Source organism: Balaenoptera physalus (assembly GCF_965194825.1).
Source record: "Balaenoptera physalus genome assembly, chromosome: 3".
Taxonomy (NCBI): Eukaryota; Metazoa; Chordata; class Mammalia; order Artiodactyla; family Balaenopteridae; genus Balaenoptera; species Balaenoptera physalus.
Window position 1 is genome coordinate 68,860,113 of NC_138890.1, and position 21,698 is coordinate 68,881,810.

Here is a 21,698-nt window from a genome sequence, read left to right on the forward strand (position 1 = left end):
AAGTTAAGCAGGCAAAGGAAAATTTAAGAAGTTATTACCAATATGGAAAGGAGACCAAAAGCTGTCTGAACTCAACTCTACCGAAATCAAGGGCAGGAGGGTTTTTAAATGCTGGGATGAGCAGAAGAACACAGGCCAGCTGTGTTTGCTAATTGACTTTACTCAAAGGAAAAATAAACTTTCTCACATCTTTATGAGAGAAAGTAGTTTTATAACTTGTATCAAAGCCATCACCAAAGTTAGGCTCCTACCCTCCCAAAGAAACTGGAAGATAGGGTCACTATCTTCATTGACAATTACATTTCAAAGGGATGGCTCCCAGGTCCTTGAGAAAGACAGTTCTGGATTGTAAAACTGACAGGAGGCTTTTAAAAACTATTTACAACTTAAAGAAACAGAAAATACTTTAAAATTATTTAAATATAATTATATTTTATAACTTTAAATATATTTAAAGTTTTCTGAAGTGAATGCTCTAAGGAAAGAGAGGTCAGAGACCTGGAGACAGAAAGAACCCTTTCTAAAGACTGGCCAAGCTGAGGGGAAGGTTAAGATCATTTGGGCAGTGCCCTCTTTTGCTCAAGGGAATCCAAGTTTCCCACTGAACAACTGAGGAAAGCTAGTCCATGGAGTTCATTTCACCACATTTTTGCTGTTGAAGGCCTAGTGGAACCATCTGCTGAGCCTTGGCAGTAGAGAATATTTGCTGGATGGTACCAGCAATGAGGCATCTAACGGGGGGAGGGGGATTCCTATAGAAATGCAAAGAAAGACACAGAATAGTAGTTGGAGCAGACTTTAAACCCAGTTTTGGAGACCAGAGCTCATGTAGTTCAAAAGACCCCAAGACACTGGGCTTGAAGCATATTTAGATTACAGAGTGAGGACAGCAGTGATAATTCAATGCATTTCCTGATTTGCACTCTGAATGTTTTTGGTGATGACATAGACATCAGAGAGGTTTTGGTAGGATCATCCACGACTGTGGTTATTATCTGCAGCAGAGAATGGAAGATGCGATAGTTCCTATGAACTTCTTGAGTGGCCCACACAGCAGCAGCTTCAGGCACAAAGTCTGCCCATACATGATCTGCTCTGGTATAAACCTCAAGTCATCCAGCTTTAGTTCACAGGACTACTTCTAATCCTGGGGGGGGACAGGCCAGCTATGAAGCAATACAGAATCCTAATAAAGATCTGGGCAGATTTTAGTTCTCAGTGATGCCAAGTCAGGAGAGTGGGAGAAAAACTGGAAACATTAGTTTGTAGACCTGGAGTCTGATATTGAAGGAAACTGCAAAAATTTTTAATTTGATAAGAACTGACAATTTGTGCAAAATGACAGAATTGAGTGTAATGTACAGGTAGGTAACAAAACTATTTTACCTACAGAGAGGTGAATAATAGATGGAAGACAATGAACAGGACTAGAATCTAATAACTCACAAGGGCGAGCTACAGTTTTCTACTGAAACATAAAATTTCTCTCTACAGTCTAGGCTCTTTCACTCAAAGATAAGCAAAGTAAGATTATCCTCAATCACAAAATAAGTCTGGGACTTCCTTGGTGGCGCAGTCGTTAAGAATCTGCCTGCCAATGCAGGGGACACGGGTTCCATCCCTGGTCAGGGAAGATCCCACATGCTGTGGAGCAACTAAGCCTGTGCACCACAACTACTGAACCTGAGCTCTAGAGCCCACGAGCCACAACTACTGAGCCCGCGTGCCACAACTATTGAAGCCTGTGTGCCTAGAGCCCGTGCTCCGCAACAAGAGAAGCTACTGCAATGAGCAGCCCATGTACTGCAAGAGAGAGTAGCCCCTGCTCGCCGCAACTAGAGAAAGCCCACACACAGCAACAAAGACCCAACACTGCCAAAAATAAGCAGATAAATAAATTTATTAAAAACAATTTGCTAAGAGGGTAGATTTAAGTTGTGTTCTAATAATCATCATCATAATAGTGATAATAATAACAAGAAAAATAAATAAAGAGAATGGGGGGAAACTTTTGGGGGTGATGGATATGTTTATGGCATAGATTGTGGTGACGATTTCACAGATGCATACTTATCTCCAAACTCATCAAGTTGTATATATTAAATATGTACAGCTTTTTTGTATGTCAATCGTACCTCAATAAAATGGGTTTAAAAAAAGAAAGAAAGAAAAGTTTCTTTAGTATTTTATTTTGTGAAAAAAAAATATCAGAAGTCAAGTTTGAACACCTGGTTAAATAGGATCATGAGTCACTGAGAAAAATATTTAGCTACTTATTTAATCCAGGTGACAATAAAATATTTAAAAAGTAAATATAAGAGGTAACATGATTATAAAAAAAACTTTAACTCTTTCAAAAATGACAAGACTTGGTTCTCTTACATAATCAATGATATGATAATGTCAACATAGTGCACAAGAAACATAATTCTATTTTTTTTAAAAGATTTAATTTTATTTTTGGCCGCTTTGGGTCTTTGTTGCTGCGTGCTTTCTCTAGTTGCGGCTCGTTGCAGTGCATGGGCTTCTCATTGTGGTGGCTTCTCTTGTTGTGGAGCATGGGCTCTAGGCGCATGGGCTTCAGTAGTTGTGGCGCGCAGGCTCTAGAGCGCAGGCTCAGTAGTTGTGATGCACGGGATTAGTTGCTCTGTGGTATGTGGGATGTGGGATCTTCCCGGACAGGGATCGAACCCATGTCCCCTGCATTGGCAGGTGGATTTTTAACCACTGTGCCACCAGGGAAGCCCCACAGGGAACATAATTCTAAGACACATATTCCGTTGTGCCTTGTAAGTGGATTACTCAAAAGGTAAAGAAAAATCTTTTACAACCTCTTATTAAGAGTAGACAAATAGGGCTTCCCTGGTGGCGCAGTGGTTGAGAATCTGCCTGCTAATGCAGGGGACACGGGTTCGAGCCCTGGTCTGGGAGGATCCCACATGCCACGGAGCAACTGGGCCCGTGAGCCACAACTGCTGAGCCTGCGCGTCTGGAGCCTGTGCCCCGCAACGGGAGGGGCCGCGATAGTGAAAGGCCCGCGCACCGCGATGAAGAGTGGCCCCCGCTTGCCGCAACTAGAGAAGGCCCTCGCGCGAACCGAAGACCCAACACAGCCAAAAATAAAATAAATAAATAAATAAATAAAGTAGCTATTAAAAAAAAAAAGGATTTAAAAAAAAAAAAAAAAAAAGAGTAGACAAATAATCCAAGGACATTTTGCCATTTTTAAAAGAGCGAAAGTCAAACTCTAGTTCTGCATCAGTATACTATTGATACTAAAGCTCATTTATAAAAACGATATAAATAAATCCATTGAGTCTGTGCTGGTAAAAAATTTTCTTAGGTCCATTTATTCATCCAGGGATATCCCAAACATATTAAAATGTTGGAGTTCTATATAAAAAAAGAGAATCACAAAATTGGAATTCACAGAGTTGAAGATAGATATTTCCCTCCAAAAACAAAGAAGAAAGCAGATAATAATCTCTCCAATTATCACTGGAATCATGTTTCATTCCATTGCTAGGTAAGAATTTTCTTCTTCCCTGACCAAAGCAATGCTGTGCCAAGAAGTTTTAACTTCTGAGTTAGAGGAGTAAAATTCTTTGATCAAGGATACCTACTTCTTGGGGCTTCCCTGGTGGTGCAGTGGTTAAGAATCCGCCTGCCAATGCAGGGGTCACGGGTTCGAGCCCTGGTCCGGGAAGATCCCACATGCCGCGGAGCAACTAAGCTCATGCGCCACAACTACTGAGCCTGCGCGGTAGAGCCTGCGAGCCACAACTACTGAGCCTGCGCGCCTACAGCCCATGCTCCACAACAAGAGAAGCCACCGCAATGAGAAGCCCGCACACCACAACGAAGAGTAGGCCCCACTCTCCGCAACTAGAGAAAGCTCACAGGCAGCAACGAGGACCCAACACGGCCAAAAATAAATAAATAGATAAATAAATTTATTTAAAAAAATAAAAGGTACATACTTCTCTTTCCATCTATCCTTTTGGAAATCTAGTCACTTGTTAGCATTAATTGAGCTTTCCGTATGCCACTGCATATGACATGGTTAATCAATCCCTTCTTCAAAAAAGTTTTTTTCCCCTTGGTTTTCTATTTTCCCTTCTCTCCTGGAAAGCTGCCCAAATAAGAAACTTTAGTCATTCTGGACACCTCCCTCTCCCTTATGTTTTATATTTGGTTTATGTTACTACTCTAATTCTCTCTCTGATTTGTCTTTTCTATAGAGCACAGTATTTAAGAGTGGAGACTTGAAGTCAGACAACCAAAATTTAAATCCCAGCTCCACTGTTTATTAGCTATGTGATCTTGTGAAATAATGGTAATAATTAAAATAAGAATAGAAATAAGAATAAGGCTATGTGCCAGGCACTATTCTAAATACACGTATCAACTCAATTATTACAACTTATGAGATAGGTGCTATTACTGATCTCATTTTATAGATGAGAAAACTGAAAAACAGAGGTTAAAGAACTCAATGAAGGTCACATAAACAGTAAATGTTCAGCCAGGATTCAAAACTAGTCTGACTGAAGAGTTCATGCTTTTAACCATTTCATTTTTTGCTTTTGGCTTTCAGTTTGATATCTACCATGCAGTAAACAATAAATATCAGCATTCTTATTAATACAAGTACATGACTTTTATCAAGTTTCATCATTTCTTACTTGTACTATTGCATCAGTCTTTGCATTAGTCTCCTTGCACGTCCCCAGGTTAATTGTTCTCGCACTGCTGCCAAGGATCATCTTTTAAAAAATCCAGAATTAACCATAATACTTACCTGTATGAAAAACTTTTAATGATTTCCATTTATCTACCAAATAATATTCAAGCACAGTAAGGTGTTCAAGGGCCTTCATGGTATTGCCCCAAATTAATTAATTTTATCATTTATTTTTCCTCACTCATTCACACTTGCCTAACCCCAGCCACAACAAAAGTTTACTGGTCCACATGGATCCGTAGATTTTTACATCTTGGTGTAAGCTCAGTGTCATCAGCTCACTATGTTGAACTGATAGTAGGGTATCACCTAGGCCCAACTTGGTTTCAGTTGGTAAGCATGGGGTAAAAGGGCCTCTGGGTAAAATCTGTTATTAGTGTGGATGCCAGGTAACAGATAAGGAAGCCAGGCACATGAAGAAGAGCACTGGGGTGTTCTGGTCCCAGGTACTAGGTCTGATTCTCACAGAAATAGCAGTAAGCAGATGAAGGGGGTTTTTCACAACAGACTCAGGGCCCAACCCCTGCTGCTCTGGAACTCTGGGGATCAAGCTTAATAGCAACTTAATAGCAATACCTGGGGGCAGGTACTGTCCCATTTCTAAATCAAATGCAGGAAATCTCCAGGCGCAGAGGGAAGGCAATAGGGTAGTACATTATTCAGCACCTGGGGAGTGGGAGAAAGTTCCTTAGGCAGGTAGAGGGGTGGTCACTGAGAGGAATGTGAGGTACTCCAGAGATCCCAGGAACAGGAGAGGAGATATTGTGGCTGAGTTACAAATATTCTGCAGTTGGGCTTCGATGTGGGATGGGGAAATAGGGCACAAACCAGTGAAATATGGATAATAATGTGCCATTTGCACCCATACATGGGATTACTGAGACACTTAAGTATGTTAGTCATAATTTATTTTGTTATATACTCTGCAACTGATCTGGCGAGGCTAGTATTTTTAACATTATATTTAAGGATTACTGATCTTGGGAATTCCCTGGTGGTCCAGTGGGTAGGACTCCGCGTTCCCAATGCAGGGGGCCTGGGTTCGATCCCTGGTCGGGGAACTAGATCCTGCGTGCATGATGCAACTAAGAGTTCGCATGCTGCAACTAAGAAGTCCGCATGCTGCAACTAAGACCCGGTGCAGTCCAAATAAATAAATAAAAATAAAAATCTTTAAAAAAAAAAAAAAGAAGAATTACTGATCTCCCAAATTTGCTGCTACCCTTCTGGCAGTATTCCAAGAATTCCCAGGTTTTCCCCTGCACTTTCCATAAGTGGAAAAAATAAGGGACCTAGGACCCAGTGGAAGACTGGGTTTAAATCCTGTGTGCTGGAGTGTGAGTCTCAGGATTGAAAATTGATGACTAAAAGCAATCTCGATTTATGGCAGACTGCAGTGGTGCACTGTGAATGCTAAATGATACCAACATCTGCAGTGGTCAAATTCCAGGTCTCAAAATTAGGACCTCATATGATGTGTTGTTCCTTTTCCAAGACACCCACAGATGATTCATGCTCTTATTCCTTCCTCCAAATGGCCCCTCAGTCACTCATCATCCAGGGATGACTCACTCTGCCCCTGTTTATACTTGAGCACATCAGACAGCAGCTATCTTCACACATGTCATGATTTCCTTGAGTGACATATTTTCTAGAATGATGCTGGAACACACACCTGCACTTGGGCAGAACTTCTCAAATGTGTGTAGTTACCTACATCCCTGGTCAAGGGCCTGGCATTTGAGCTTAGAGTCCATTTCCAGGCATCAGAGTCCTTAACAGAGATTGTAAATAACCTCCTATTTTCTTTTATATTTTTGCTTTGTAGTAAAGAAACATTAAAACTTAGTGGATGTGAGTTGTTAGCAGTGTGTAGTGTAAGAGAAGGACCGGTAAGTAGATATTTTAAAATTCTAATCAGCCTGTTCCTTCAATCTAGTCATAAGTGGCTCTGGCCTACAATTCCCCACCTAAGACCTCAATGAATTTCATTTTATTTATTTACCAATGAAAAAGTAGATACTTCATTCTTTGTTATTTCCCCGCTGCCTTATGACATTTAATCTGGTATCACCTAATTCTGAAAGTATCATTAGTACAGCAGTCATTATTACTGTAATGCACTATCTGACAATATTCTGCTTATTTTGTTTCCCTGAACTGTCACCAGACATGTCCATTAATACAAATTTTGCCACAATTTTTGAAGTAAGCCACAGATACTCATGCATCTTCTTTGAGGAGACTCTCACTCTGAATGTATGACATATGTTCCAATAAGAATAGAAAAGGAAACTAGCAAGGATGACATCTAGCCAAGTCAAAACCTTTCAATTACAAAGGAAAAACATAGGAAATCATTGGAGTAATTGATTTACATCTTAAAAAGTATATTTTTAAATATTAAAAACAAATAGAAACCACAGAAGCAACTTAAAAGGTTCTTGCCTCCTACCATTTGTTCATAGTTGACTTGTAAAATAAACTTTTCAATAGTTCTGGACAAGATGTAATATGCATGGAGGGAGAACTTTTGTATGTATATATATGTGTATCAATTTTCTAAATTATAAAATGGAGATACAAATATATATCCCTAGATATTATTTCTAGTGACTTAATGTGAATAGATTTAAAAATCCAAGAGATTCCATTCGCTTAGAAAATAAATACTGTTCTTAGCAAAGAAAGCACTCTTTACTTTTACATAATAACTAGTCTGATCTCACTGATTGGCTTAACACACTATCAAATCACTGCTCTGTGGGACCAAGCAGGATCCTTAAAAATTTCAGGAGCTAGTACACATAATCATAATCATGAATAGCTGGTTACCACTCCATGAAATTAAATGGTACCTAAAGCATCTAAGTTATATCATCAAGTATAGTGTATACATTTAGGAGGGACGATATGGTCTACAAATGGTCACAGGAAAATTTTTTTAAAACTTCATTAGGGAAAAAAGGAAAGGAATAAAAGGACTTTGCCTTGGGAATAAGGGGCTGTTTTGGGTTGGACTGAGCAGCTGAGCCAGCGAGGGCATGGAACTGAGTCCCTGTGGGAGCCTGAAGCCTTGCACACCCACCCCCACCCCAACAATGGTTGTCTGTGGTCCACAGCCCCTCCAGCCAAGGAGAAGTACCCTTCACCCAGACCTAGTAGCAGAACAGGCAGAAATAGAAAGGCATGGCCCAAACCTCACGAACCCAAGCTAAATCTTCCGGACATCAATGAGTCTAACCACAAGTGCCGTTGGTGGCCACAGTAAACCACTGCAGGCACAGAAATGATGAGAGTGTGGCTGCATGAGGGAAGGGACTTAGGACTTTTTAATTCACTGTTGAATTCCCAGGCCCAACAATAATGCCTGGCACAGAATAGGTCGTCAATAAATATTTGATGAATGAATCTCTACTTTCTACATAATAACCAGTCTGGCCACACTGATAGGCATTCTACAACGTCTGCTTTATAAACAGTGTGTTTGGTCTGTACACACTAAACATCTGAGACATGATGATTACCCAGCAATTTCAGACACACAGACATATTGGACATGTGTTTCTTTAATTAACCTTAATACAGTGGGAAAAGGACAGTCCCTTCAATAAATCCTGTTGGGAAAACTGGACAGCCACATGCAAAAGAATGAAACTGGACCACTAACTTACACCATACACAAAAATTAACTCATAACGGATTAAAACCCATAAAACTTCTAAAAGAAAACATAGGCAGTAAGCTCCTTGACATTGGTCTTGGTGATACACTTTTTGGATTTGACACCAAAAGCAAAGGGCAAAAATAAAGAAGTTGGGACTATATCAAACTAAAAAGCTTCTACACAGCAAAGGAAACCATCAACAAAATGAAAAGGCAACCTACCCAATGGGAAAAATATTTTAAAATCACATATCTGATAAGGCACTAATATCTAAAATATATAAGGAACACATACAACTCAGAAAAAAACCTGAACGATCTGATTAAAAAATGGGGAGAGGATTTGAACAGTTTTTTCAAAGAAAGTATATGCGTGGCAAACAGGAATATGAAAAGATGCTCAACATCACTAATCGTCAGGGAAATGCAAATCAAAACCACAATGAGATATCACCTCACACCTGTTATACTTGCTATCATCGAAAAGACAAGATATAACAAATGCTGCAGAGGGTGTGGAGAAAAGGGAACCCTCTTGCACTGTTGGTGGGAATGTAAATTGGTGCAGCCACTGTGGAGAACAGTATGGAGGTTCCTCAAAAAATTAGAAATAGAACTACCATACAATCTAGCAATTCCACTTCTGGAAAACACTAAATTCAAAAAGATATATGCAGCCCCATGTTCACTGTAGCATTATTTACAATAGCCAAGATCTGGAAACAAGCTAAGTGTCCATTAATGGATGAATGGATAAAGAAGATGTGGTATGTATATACACACACATAGACACACACACACAATGGAATATTATTCAGGCATAAAAAAGAACAAAATCTTGCCACTTGTGACAGCATGGATGGAATTATGAGGGCACTGTGCTAAATGAAATAAGTCAGACAGAGAAAGACAAATACTGTATGATTTCACTTATATGTGGAGTCTAAAACAAACAAATGAACCATCAAGCTCATAGATACAGAGAACAGACTGATGGTTGCTAGAGGTGGGGTGGGGGGTGGAGCAAATGGGTGATGGGAGTCAAAAGGTGCAAAATCCCAGTTATACAGTAAATAAATCATTGGGATGTAAAGCTCAGCACGGCGACTACAGTTAATAATACTGTATTGCAGGGACTTCCCTGATGGTCCAGTGGTTAAGACTCTGCGCTCCCAATGAAGGGGGCCCCGGTTTGATCCCTGGTCAGGGAACTAGATCCCACATGCTGCAACAAAAGACCCTGCATGCTGCAAATAAAAAAAGACCCTGCATGCCGCAACTAAAAAAAGATCCTGCATGCCGCAATTAAAGATCCCACACACCACAACGAAGGTCCTGCGTGTCGTGACTAAGACCCAGTACAGCCAAAAAAAAAAAAAAAAAGTGGTCCATTGTATAGTATGTGTATTGTATCTCAACAAAGCCTTTCAAATAAATGGATAAATGCATTAAGAGTTTTTTAAAAAAACAATACTGTATTGCATATTTGAAAGTTGCTAAGAGTCATCTTGAAAGTTCTCATCACAAGAAAAAAACTCTATCTGTGTACGGCAATGGATGTTAACTGGACTTACTGTGGTGATCATTTCATGATATCTACAAATATGGAATTAGTATGCTGTACACCTGAAACTAATATAATGTATGTCAAGTAAACCTCATTAAAAATAAAAGTTAAATAAAAAGAGATTTACTTTAGAATTTCTACAATGCATAACATAGTTTCCCCTATTTTGAACCTGAGGTACTGCATAAAAGCTCCTACAATGCTGTATGCACCTTTTTAAAAAATTGTGGTAAGAACACTTAACATGAAATATACCCTCTTAACAAAATTTTAAGTGTACAATACGGTCTTTTAAACTATATGTACAATGTTGTACAGCAGATCTCTAGAACTAAATCATCTTGCATAACTGACATTTTATACTTGTTGAATAGCAACTTCCCACTTTCCCTCCCCCTAGGCCATGGCAGCCACAATTCTACTTGTTACTTCTATGAGTTTGGCTACTTAAGACACCTCATGTAAGTGGAATCGTGCAATACTTGTCCTTCTGTGGCTGGCTTATTTCACTTAGCATAATGTCCTCCAGGTTCATTCTTATTGTTGCATATGACAGGATTTCCTTTTTATAAAAGCAATTTTGTCTTGATAGAACCTGTTCATATCTTCCGAAGTCTGTGTCTTGCCATGAGAAACTGTTCACTGATTTCTTAAAAGTATATTCAGTAGACTTAAATGTTTTCTTTTAATTATACTAATAATTAAATATAATGATAAATATGTTAACATTTCATAATTAACTCACATATTCTGCTAGAATGGCACGCAGCACATAAGATATAGCTTAATTAATAATCATAGGCACCGTTCACTTAGTGATACTACATATCAGATCCTAGGCTAAAAGCTATTCACACATTAAAAAATTTTTAATCCTTATCAAAATTCTATAAAGAAAATATGATTATCCTTATTTTATAGATGAAGAAACAGCCTTAAGAAAATTATACGTTCAAGAAAGTACAATTTATACACAGCATTATACAAATTATATGTGATGTGCTTACACGCTAACGTACTCATCAAGTAAGACCAGGGCTGCCCAAGTGGCAGTTGTGAACCATTTGTTACGGGTCCGACATGAGATAAGCTTGTTCTGGAATGTAAATCAAATAAATCACTATTCATTTTCCCATTAATATATCAGAACTGTCAACTAGAGGGCGTCTGTTATCCTTATTATAAAAACAGAATTTTTATCTCAGTTTGTCATTGCTTTCTTCACTGAGAAAGTCCTGCTTTAAAAAAAAGAAAAAAGTTGCCATGCAGGCTAAATCAGATAATATACATGAATACATTTCATAAAGTCTAGTAATATTACCTGGATTTTAGAAACGAGTTTCAAAAAAGGCCAGCTGTCGTCATGCCATACCAATTCCACAAGTTGTTCAAAAGCAGACAATTCATGAACTCCTCCCTGTCGACCTGAACTCCTTCAAGTGTCATAGGAGATGATTCTGAAGAAATAATAATATTAATTCTAGGTGATGACAAAACAAAATATTTGATCATCATAAGCTAAACAGGGCATATAAATACAAACTAAATTCAAACAGAAAATCGACACTTTACACACTGAGACGTTAAAGTAACTTACACTCTGAGAGACAGGTAAATCTGGACCAAGTATTTCCTATTTCCTTTCGATCTTAAAAATTTCCAATTGAAATAAACATTTATTGGGAACAGATTGTAAAAAGAGTGTAATACAAAAGGAAATTCTAGAATGCAAAGTTTGTCGGTTGTTTTTTACTCCATTTTATTAAAAATATGTTTTCAACTACAGTAAAATGAAAGCAAGCAATCCTCTGGTATTTCCTGAAATACATCCTTAGGAAAATAACCTCTTCGGATCTAGAAACTTGGCCTCTTTATAAATTACCTTGCAAAATAGAAAATATTTCTCAATGATGAAATAAAAGATTATTCTTATAAATCTAAAAACAAAAAATAAAAAACAAAAAAAAGTCAGCTGAACTCTACAGTGTGCTTAGTGACATAGTCTATTTACATTGTGATGCAACTCCTTATCTGGGCAGGGACTGCTAGCCAACAGTTCATGCCCCACCAGGCGTCTGCAGGCTACTCTTTGAGTAGCACTGTACATATGGGGTATGAATAAATACCTAACACTTCAGTTTAAGCAGAGTTCAAGCTGGACTCAGAGAACATGAACGTTTGTGTGAAATGTTCAGGGTATTTTTAATCCCTTCTTGCAATCAGTCAAAAAACTAGTGTCTATTCTGTATACACAACAAACAAGGCACATAGTAGAAGGTGGGGGTGATTTTAAAAATCAGGATCCTTGCCCACTTTAGGAAGTTTGCCACCTGAATGGAGAGAAAAACTAACGCCAAAAAAACCTACTTATACTTAGGCATTAATGATAAAGGCCCAATAAACGATCTGTGTAGACCACAAGAGCTTATACGTGCAGCTGGGGGAACAAGCTCTGAGGCGATCTGCCAAAGATCCAAGGTAGAGGGAAAATATAAGCAGGTCTTTTAATGACGAAACACTCACATGGTTTGAGAAAAACGTAGAGGCAGAAAAAATCAGCACATTCCCAGGAAAATGAGGGAGAGTAATCAAGGGGAGCCAAGAATCTGAAGGAAGAGGGAGGAGTAGGCTAGGAAGGTAAACTTTCCCTCAGGGACATGAAGCGCAGATGCTTAATAAGCATATTGAGTTTCTTGAAGAAAAGATTTTTATTGCTGAAGGCTGCCTGTCTTAATAGTGAGCAGGGACGTCGGTAGGGACAGTGTTTTCCATTTTTAGTATGCAAGGGTGCACTTCTTTGCATAATTCTGACTTTGCATGAATTGTCATGGATACCCTGCAGGTTTAGTTCCAGTTCAGGTTTATGTATTAAGGATGGGACATTTTATGTACGAACAACTTCTAAAAAGTCCTACCCTGGTAAATAATCCATATATTCATAGCCTATAGAAGTATCTGATCCAGAGTTCAGGCTTAAATCAAAATGGATTTTCCTAGGAAAAATTTAATAAGTAATATCCTGGGATATTCCAGAAATAATCAGTTTCCATGATATTCTCCAATTTTTATGTGGTGAGTTTAAGTTGAGAAAACTTCTTAAAAAAAATATATATATATGTGTATATTTATATATTTGTTACAGAAAAGAACTAACTTGAGGCAAATATTTCTTCAGTTTCCCTCCCTGTTAAGCTCTTTCCTCATACTGTTTTTATTTTTACAAAATACAACACATATGAATCCACAAACTCAGACTAGTGAAAGACAATGGCTGAATGTGAGGTTTGCTTCTTTCCATTTCAAAGTTCAAATGTTATCACTATCTTAATTTATAAAGGAACAATTCAGGGAATATTTACAATTATATCTGTATCTCCATGCAATTCGTGTAGTATACAAAAAAGCCTTAATTATTCATATTTAAACCTGTGTGACTCAAAATTATTTATTGAAAGGTTTAACAGCCTAGGTTGTTTCATGGAAAGAGGGAAATACCTGCCAGAAAATCCATTAACACACCAATAATTTCACTAAGTTTTAGTAAGTGGTCAGGGTGAAATCAAGATGGGATATATTTGCATTTCAGCTTATAATAATAAACTGACATTTGCTTAACATTTCCAAGTGAATTTGCACATCTTTCCCACAAGCATTTATTTTCATATTAGTTGCTTCTCATTCCCAGACATACCCTTGTGTAATTAGGGTTAATATCAAACTATGCCTGAAGAATTTGTTCAAGAGAGGTGGAGACACCAAAGGAGAGCAGGAAGCCCCAACGGATATAACCACACACGTAGTTGCGTAGAGACACCTGGCCAAAGGCACAGGTTCCTTGGTAAGGAGAATCTGAGGGCATGAGCTTGTGTCAGGTCAGGGGCAGGGAAGATTTTCAAGAGAAAACAAAGAAAGGGGAGAAAAGAGAACAGGATGACAAATTAAAATCCAGGAATCTGAGCACAGAAAGGAGAGACGGCTTTCCAGTTTTAACCAAATTTTAAGAGTTGATGGGATCAGATGGAAGAAGTCAGGACTTCTGGGGTCAATGAGATGAGTTTGCTCCTTGGAAGGGCCTGACCTTATAGTGGGTCCTGATAGCCAGAATCTCTCACAATGGCCCTCAAATAAAGCCATGTGTGCAGTTAAAGGTATATGTACCTCCATGAGGTTTTCTGTTTGCCTGTGCCTGCATGTTTATATTCTCTCCTAAAGAAAGGACTTACTGTCTAAATTTCCGTCTTTTTTCAGCACCTTTCCATTAGTGAACTTCAGACACAAAAATAGGGTTTCAATAGGTTCCACAGGGTGGAAGTGTGGAAGGAAAGATTTTCTAATTTAGAGTTCTGAGCAAAAGCTTCATAAGGCTTATGACACTGCCTTTCTTTCTACCTTTTTGCTGTCAATTATGAGTTTTACTTTGCCTGCAGAGAAATTTTTTAAGAGCAGTTGCTTTCCTTTGGATATTCTAACACATCTGACAGCATTCTCAGTGCCCTATCATTAATTTATATTATTCACTATGTTTGCAAAGATTAAAAACCAACTCCCCAATACATTTGTAGACTGTTATATAGAATTCAATTTGAATTTAGCATTAATTAATGTGCCACTAAGCATGTTCTCTATTTTTCCTGTCACTGTATGATATTAAATCCTTTTAAATTTTTAGTTGTTCCTAGTAATTTACACTGTTTGAAAATAATATGCAGTGACATAGCAAGCAGAAGTTAAATCTACAGCTGATTTAACTCCAAATCACAATTCATTTTCCCATTAATATATCTGAGCTGTCAACTAGAAGGTGTCTGTTATCCTCATTATAGTAACAGAATTTCCATTACAGTGTCACAAAACTTCATAGAAAATACTTTTTGATGTGCTTAAGTCTCATTCCTTGTGAGAGAGGTCTTGTTATGTGTGGAAATAAAACTACATACCCTAGACATCCTGCTGTAGAGAAGAAGTTGCAGTAAGAACATGATACTAAATTATTTGTTCTTAGGATGGGAAAGGATAAGTATAATAGAATTGATGAATAACTTCCTAAAGTTTAACCAGAGTCTAGTATTTTTGTGTTACTTTAAATCACCTAATCTTTAAATTCAGAGCATCTGTGTGAGGCATTAATTCATAGAAGTTTTCGTGAAGGTCAATTCTGAATAAGTATTTATAACATGTGTTTATGCTTTTGCCTAGGAAATCAGTAAAGGAGACAAGTCATTTTATCTCTGTATTTTGTGAAAAGCAGTACTCAGGTGATACTGACTCTTTTATTCCAAGAATACATGCATGCCCACACCTGAGTTTGAGAGCAAGCCGAGTAATGGTGGCAGCGTAATATGAACAGCACCCACTTAGGCAGCTTCTTTTTCATTCCCACTGAGAAAAAGAAGAAAAAAAAAGAAGGCCTCGTGAAAGTATTTTGTCTGTTCTTTCTCAGATAAAGCAAATCATCTTTCTTTTTAAAATGACCTTCAGTTTTGGGGCTTCCCTGGTGGCGCAGTGGTTGAGAATCTGCCTGCCAGTGCAGGGGACGCGGGTTCAAGCCCTGGTCTGGGAAGATCCCACATGCCGTGGAGCGGCTAGGCCCGTGAGCCACAAATACTGAGCCTGCGTGTCTGGAGCCTGTGCTCCTCAAAGGGAGAGGCCGCGATAATGAGAGGCCTGCGCACCGCCATGAAGAGTGGCCCCCACTTGCCACAACTAGAGAAAGCCCTCGCACAGAAACGAAGACCCAACACAGCCCTAAATAAATAAATAAATAAATAAACCCAAAGTTTAAAAAAAAAAAAAAATGACCTTCAGTTTTATAGGAGCACAAAACCGTAACTGTCATAGCTAAAACTGATCAAACATGTTAAACGTAATACCAAACACGTTATAGGCAAAGCAGTCAGTGTTCCATAGGTGAGGCTGATGAAGGTATGCCAGGTAGCCTATAACTCCTTCTGTAACAAAGAAATGAAAAGATGCTGCTGCAAACAGAAAGGAATTGTTATTCAAATTTGTTCACCTGAGCCACCTGTACTAAATGTAAATTATACCATACTAGAGATCTTTATAACTATTAATCAAATGAGTACATGAATATATTTCATTAAAAACACTATTGGCAGGGGGCTTCCCTGGTGGCACAATGGTTGAGAATCCGCCTGCCAATGCAGGGGACATGGGTTCGAGCCCTGGTCTGGGAAGATCCCACATGCCGCGGAGCAACTAGGCCCGTGAGCCACAACTACTGAGCCTGAGCGTCTGGAGCCTGTGCTCCGCAACAAGAGACGCAGCGACAGTGAGAGGCCCGCGCACCGCGATGAAGAGTGGCCCCCACATGCCACAACTAGAGAAAGCCCTCGCACAGAAACGAAGACCCAACACAGCCAAAAATAAATAAAACAAACAAACAAACAAACAAAAAATTATTGGCAACGTAATTCCTCTAAGACATCACACTTGAGTCCAATGATTTGACATAAGCTCATATATTTTTCCATTACTAAAAACAAGTTACAGAAGGAGACTCTATTAAAATGCCCAATTCTTATACATGGGCATTGTTAAGTTTAAAATAGGAGTCATCTTTGTAGAACTTCCAAGATTGATTTCTATTAGACTGAGTAAATAAATACTCTGAATTGTACTCCTGTCTCAAGCCAAACACTACTTGCCAGTGTCCTGTAAGCAGCAACCTTTACAAAAGAAAAGAAAGAACAACAGGCATTGTTTTTATGTGATTCCTGGAAGCTTTTGCATTCAGAGCCTAGAGTAATTAACTGAGGACCACATTTTTTTATAAATACAAGTAGAGAGAAGTTGGCCTGCTGGAAATTTTAAGCAATCTCAAACTCAACTTCTTCCCTAACATCAGTGCATCGTATCTAGCTGAGGCGGTAAATGGAATGAAGGGTATACTCACACTGGATGCTTGGTATGAACTATTGGGTCAGGCCTATTGGGGCACCTAGACTGGTCAGTGTGGATGAGGTAGAAACATTCAATGTGGTCAGTGTGTCTGTACTGATAATGTATCCAGATCATCAGTTTGAAAATTCCTGTGTCCAGGTTTTCATATCATTATTGGGTGCTCAAATAGGCGTTGATTGAAGTTTTACCTGAGAATCCTGACCGGCAAAATCTTGGGGGGTGGGGAAATCTCTAAATTTGAAATGAATACAGATGATTTCTTTTTTTAATTAATTAATTTATGTTGGCTTCATTGGGTCTTCTTTGCTGTGCGCGGGTTTTCTCTGGTTGTGGTGCGCGGGCTTCTCACTGCAGTGGCTTCTCTTGTTGCTGAGCACAGGCTTTAGGTGCGTGGGCTTCAGTAGTTGTGGCACGTGGGCTTAGTTGCTCCAAGGCATGTGGGATCTTCCCGGACCAGGGCTCGAACCCACGTCCCCTGCATTGGCAGGCAGATTCTTAACCACTGCGCCACCAGGGAAGTCCAATACAGATGATTTTAAAAAGAAATATATAACATGATAAGCATTCCTCACTAGAGCATAGGCCTGAATGCGTGACTCTGTAGATAAGAGAATTCTAGTTCATTGTACCATAGATCTGAACTAAAACCGTAATTAATTTGAACCCAGATGAAGAGAAGAGAAAGGAGCAGTGGCAGCTTAATCTCACTTTATCATCTAATGAAAGATACTGCATTTTGTTTTTTGAGTCACGAAACACAGACACTGATTCTTGCCAGGTTTTCTCTTACTCTCGTTCCCTGTATCCCAGAATAAGTTTTTTGGTTGCTGTGTGAAAGATCACAGTTCCACAAACTCCCCTCCTCTTTGTCCTCAAGAAAGACACCTTTCTTCCTGAAACAATGCAAAGGAACCTATGCCTCCAGCAAGTATTTCTATTACATTTCAAGGACCGTGGGGGTGAAAGGTGTTTCTGTCTCTTCCAAGGTTTGGATGATGGGTCCATTAGATGGTTAGTGCAGCTTCCATCTGGCAGCAAAATTCACGGTTCCAAGTAGCACAGCATTATTAACTTTGTAGGCAAGACAATATCACAACTGGTGGAGGAATAATCACATACGTTGCCTCGTTTTACATTTGTCCAGGCATTCAGCTACACAAACTATTCCTCTTTGCTCGGTCCTAAATGACAAATAGACTGGGGAAAACACAAGAGCACACTAAAGAAATTTATCTCAAATTACTGCAGGGAATTGGATTTGTGGCTCAATTGAAATAGGTAACCGCTTCTATTTAACAGGCTATAAAGAGATACCAGATGGCATTGTGATGTATGTTCTTTACGATGACCTTTGACAGGCTACGGTGGGTCCTGAGGCATTTGAGGCCACGATTAATGGTATTGCTTTCTTGTGAATTTTCTTGCTAACACTCTGTAAATCAGAAGTCAAGAAGTTGGTTTCTCATCTAATAGATTTTTTTGGTGCACTTATTTCACCTCTTGCAAAGGAACAATGACTTTTGGGGGGAAAGAAAGGAGGGAGACATTTGAATGCCAAACTTTAATAATAATAATAAGATGTGGACTGCATTTGGCCTTCAGCTAGGCCTGGTGTGGGACCTGTCATTTTGTATTTAGGCATGTAATTTGGACTTAATTAAAGCAATTTCAACTAACATATATTAGAAAAGATTATTCTCCCCAAGTGATTCTCTGATCTTACTTTATTGCAAAACAGTGATGCTGATTAATGTAAACAGAACTAGAAAAAAACTTAAAGATAAACTATTCTTAATTGAGGATCATAATATTCAGTAGACAATTATGACTTTTCCAGAATAATAAAAAAGTTATGGGAACTTCCCTGACGGTCCACTGGTAAAGAACATGTCTTACAACGCAGGGAACACGGGTTCGATCCCTGGTCAGGGAACTAAGATCCCACATGCGTGGGGCAACTAACCCAGGGTGCCACAACTACTGAGCTCCTGCGCCTCAACTAGAGCCCGCCTGCTGCAACTACAGAGCCCACACACTCTGGAGCCTGCGTGCCACAGCTAAAGAGAAAACCTGCACGCCAAAACTAGAGAGAAGGCCGTGCACCACAAGGAAGAGCCCGTAAAACGCGATGAAAGATTCCTGCATGCCTCAGCGAAGATCCTGCGTGCCCCAACTAAGACCCGATGCAGCCAAAAATAAATAAATTAAATAAATAAATAATAAATCTTTAAGAAAAAGTTATGTGTAGAATTATTAAATTCAATTTATTAAAGTCACTTCCTACATCTTTCTTCATATTTTTCAAAGCTTTGATAATAGAGTTAAAAATGCCTCAAACTTCTTAAATTAAATGCATTGTTTCACTAGAAAATGCCCTTCCTGATCTACAATTAATCTATAATCAGCAGTACTCATTTTTAATGCTTCCAAGTTTCCTTGGGTTACCTAAATTATGTATAGAATATACATATAATATAATATAACCGTCCTTATCTTAGTCATCTTTTACACAAGTTTTACTGCTTTGCAAAACAGCATTGAGACACTGGAAGCCTAAAATTCCATAAAAAGATTCACTCACACTCAAACTGAAAGCAGGAAGAAGAAAAAGGAAGAGGGTGCATCAAGTTATGCTAGAAAATAAAACGTGAAACACATGATCATTTTAAGATAGCCACTACTCTAGATTTCATGATATTCTGCCATGTGGAAACATTAAAGAAACAAACAGAAAAATGGATAGGAGAATTCTATATAGAACGGAAAGAAAACTAAAGATCTTAGATGAAGACTGAAAAAAAATTAAAAAGGAATAGGAAAGTAAATGAAGGAACTGGATGAAAAGGAAGAGAAAAGTAGACAATCTGCATAAGAAAAGCAGTTGTGAAACATTCTTACTAGGATACTTCTCATCTTCCTGACTTGTCACCTGGTTTCAAATTCAGGTATCATATAAGTGGACTGACTACTGCTTATCTGTATATTGTGCAGTGGAAAGGGAACAATGAGAAAGTGAGCAATTAATTAGAAGTAATGATTTCCAAAATGAAAAATTTAATAGAAAACAGGATAATTACATGGAACACACCTCTTAGCATGTGAAGGAAGAACTGAAACAAAGCGAAAATGTTGAGAAATACAGCATCATGAGAGAGAGAACATCACTTCATCATTCAGCTATTAGGAAGTCTAAAAGAAAGAAGTGAGAAAAAAGAGGGAGGAAGTCATCAAACACAAGTAATATAAGAAAATATCTGAGTCATAATATTTATATTGAAAGGGTCCTTTGAGCAATGTCATCAACAAAACAATCAGTCTCAGATTAGCATCAGCACCTAAAATATAGTACGTAAACAAACTGGATCTGCTAAGAGGATCAGCAACAATGGATGTGAAAAAATGAAGTGATACCTTCAGGGGCTTCCCTGGTGGCGCAGTGGTTAAGAATCTGCCTGCCAATGCAGGTAACACGGGTTCGAGCCCTGGTCTGGGAAGATCCCACATGCCACAGAGCAACTAAGCCCGTGAGCCACAACTACTGAGTCTGCGCGTCTGGAGCCTGTGCTCCGCAACAAGAGAGGCCGCGACAGTGAGAGGCCCGCGCACCGCGATGAAGAGTGGCCCCCGCTCGCCACAGCTGGAGAAAGCCCTCGCACAGAAACAAAGACCCAACACAGCCAAAAATAAATAAATAAATTTATTAAAAAAAAAAACAGTGATACCTTCAGAGTGTGAAAAAAAAAGATATGTTATTTATGATTCTGTGCTCAGCCCAACTATCAATTAAGTTTGACTGTTTCATAAATTTATTTTCAGAAATGCAAGGACCCAGATTTTACCATCTATGCATTTTTTAATGAAGAAAAGACCTCAGGTGTACTCTCAGAAAATAAAAGGGAAATCAGACATTTAAATGAAATGACAGCACTTCCCAGGAGGCAAAAAAAAGAAAAAAGAAAAAAGTGAAAAGGCAGTGTTTTTTTTTTAATGGAAAAGATAGTTTTAATATTTCATTATTAATTCTTGATTTTATGAATATCAAAACAATTCACTAACAACTTTGTGCAAGGATTAGGGTATTAACACACAAAGTATAAAATTATTTAGAGTATAAAAATGAACAACTAGTCTAAACCAAAGAGTACTTTGTAAAGAATGCTATATTGCCTACCTGGATCTAAGTGGCAGGTAGCGTCTCAGAAATTGCTGTGATAGAAGGGAGGCCCATTTACAGTGGTCATCACAGCATCCTGTGACAACACTTGAATTAATGCATTTGTATGTAAACTTATGTATCTAATTAATTTTACTATTTGTTATAGATACTATTAAAATATTTTGCTTCTGACACACAAATATTTCATTGTTTTCAAACAGGTCCAGTTGTACTGGTAGGCACTAGTTGAATAGCAGCCTTGAACGGGTCCACGTTAGAAGAGAAAGTGAAGCTCCTAAAAGAGTATCTCCAAGAAGAAGAATGAAATGGAGTCAAACAGTTGGTAACCCCTGAAAACAGCTGGAAGATATTTGGGAAATGATAAACTCTCTCAACAAGAAAACAGAAATGTAAGAAACTCACGGTCCAAAAATGAAACAAGCTACAAAGGTAGATTTTAAATGAAAGTAATCTATTTAACCTTGATCCTAGGAACATACTCCTTTGAGGAGCACAAGTATTAGAAGCCAGAAAAGGGGATGTAACTGGAATATATTACCAATATAAAAATAAGACAATAATATAAATACTGTTCATTTGAGCTCATCCTTTAAAATCAATCTCTTCCTATGACTTCTCCATAA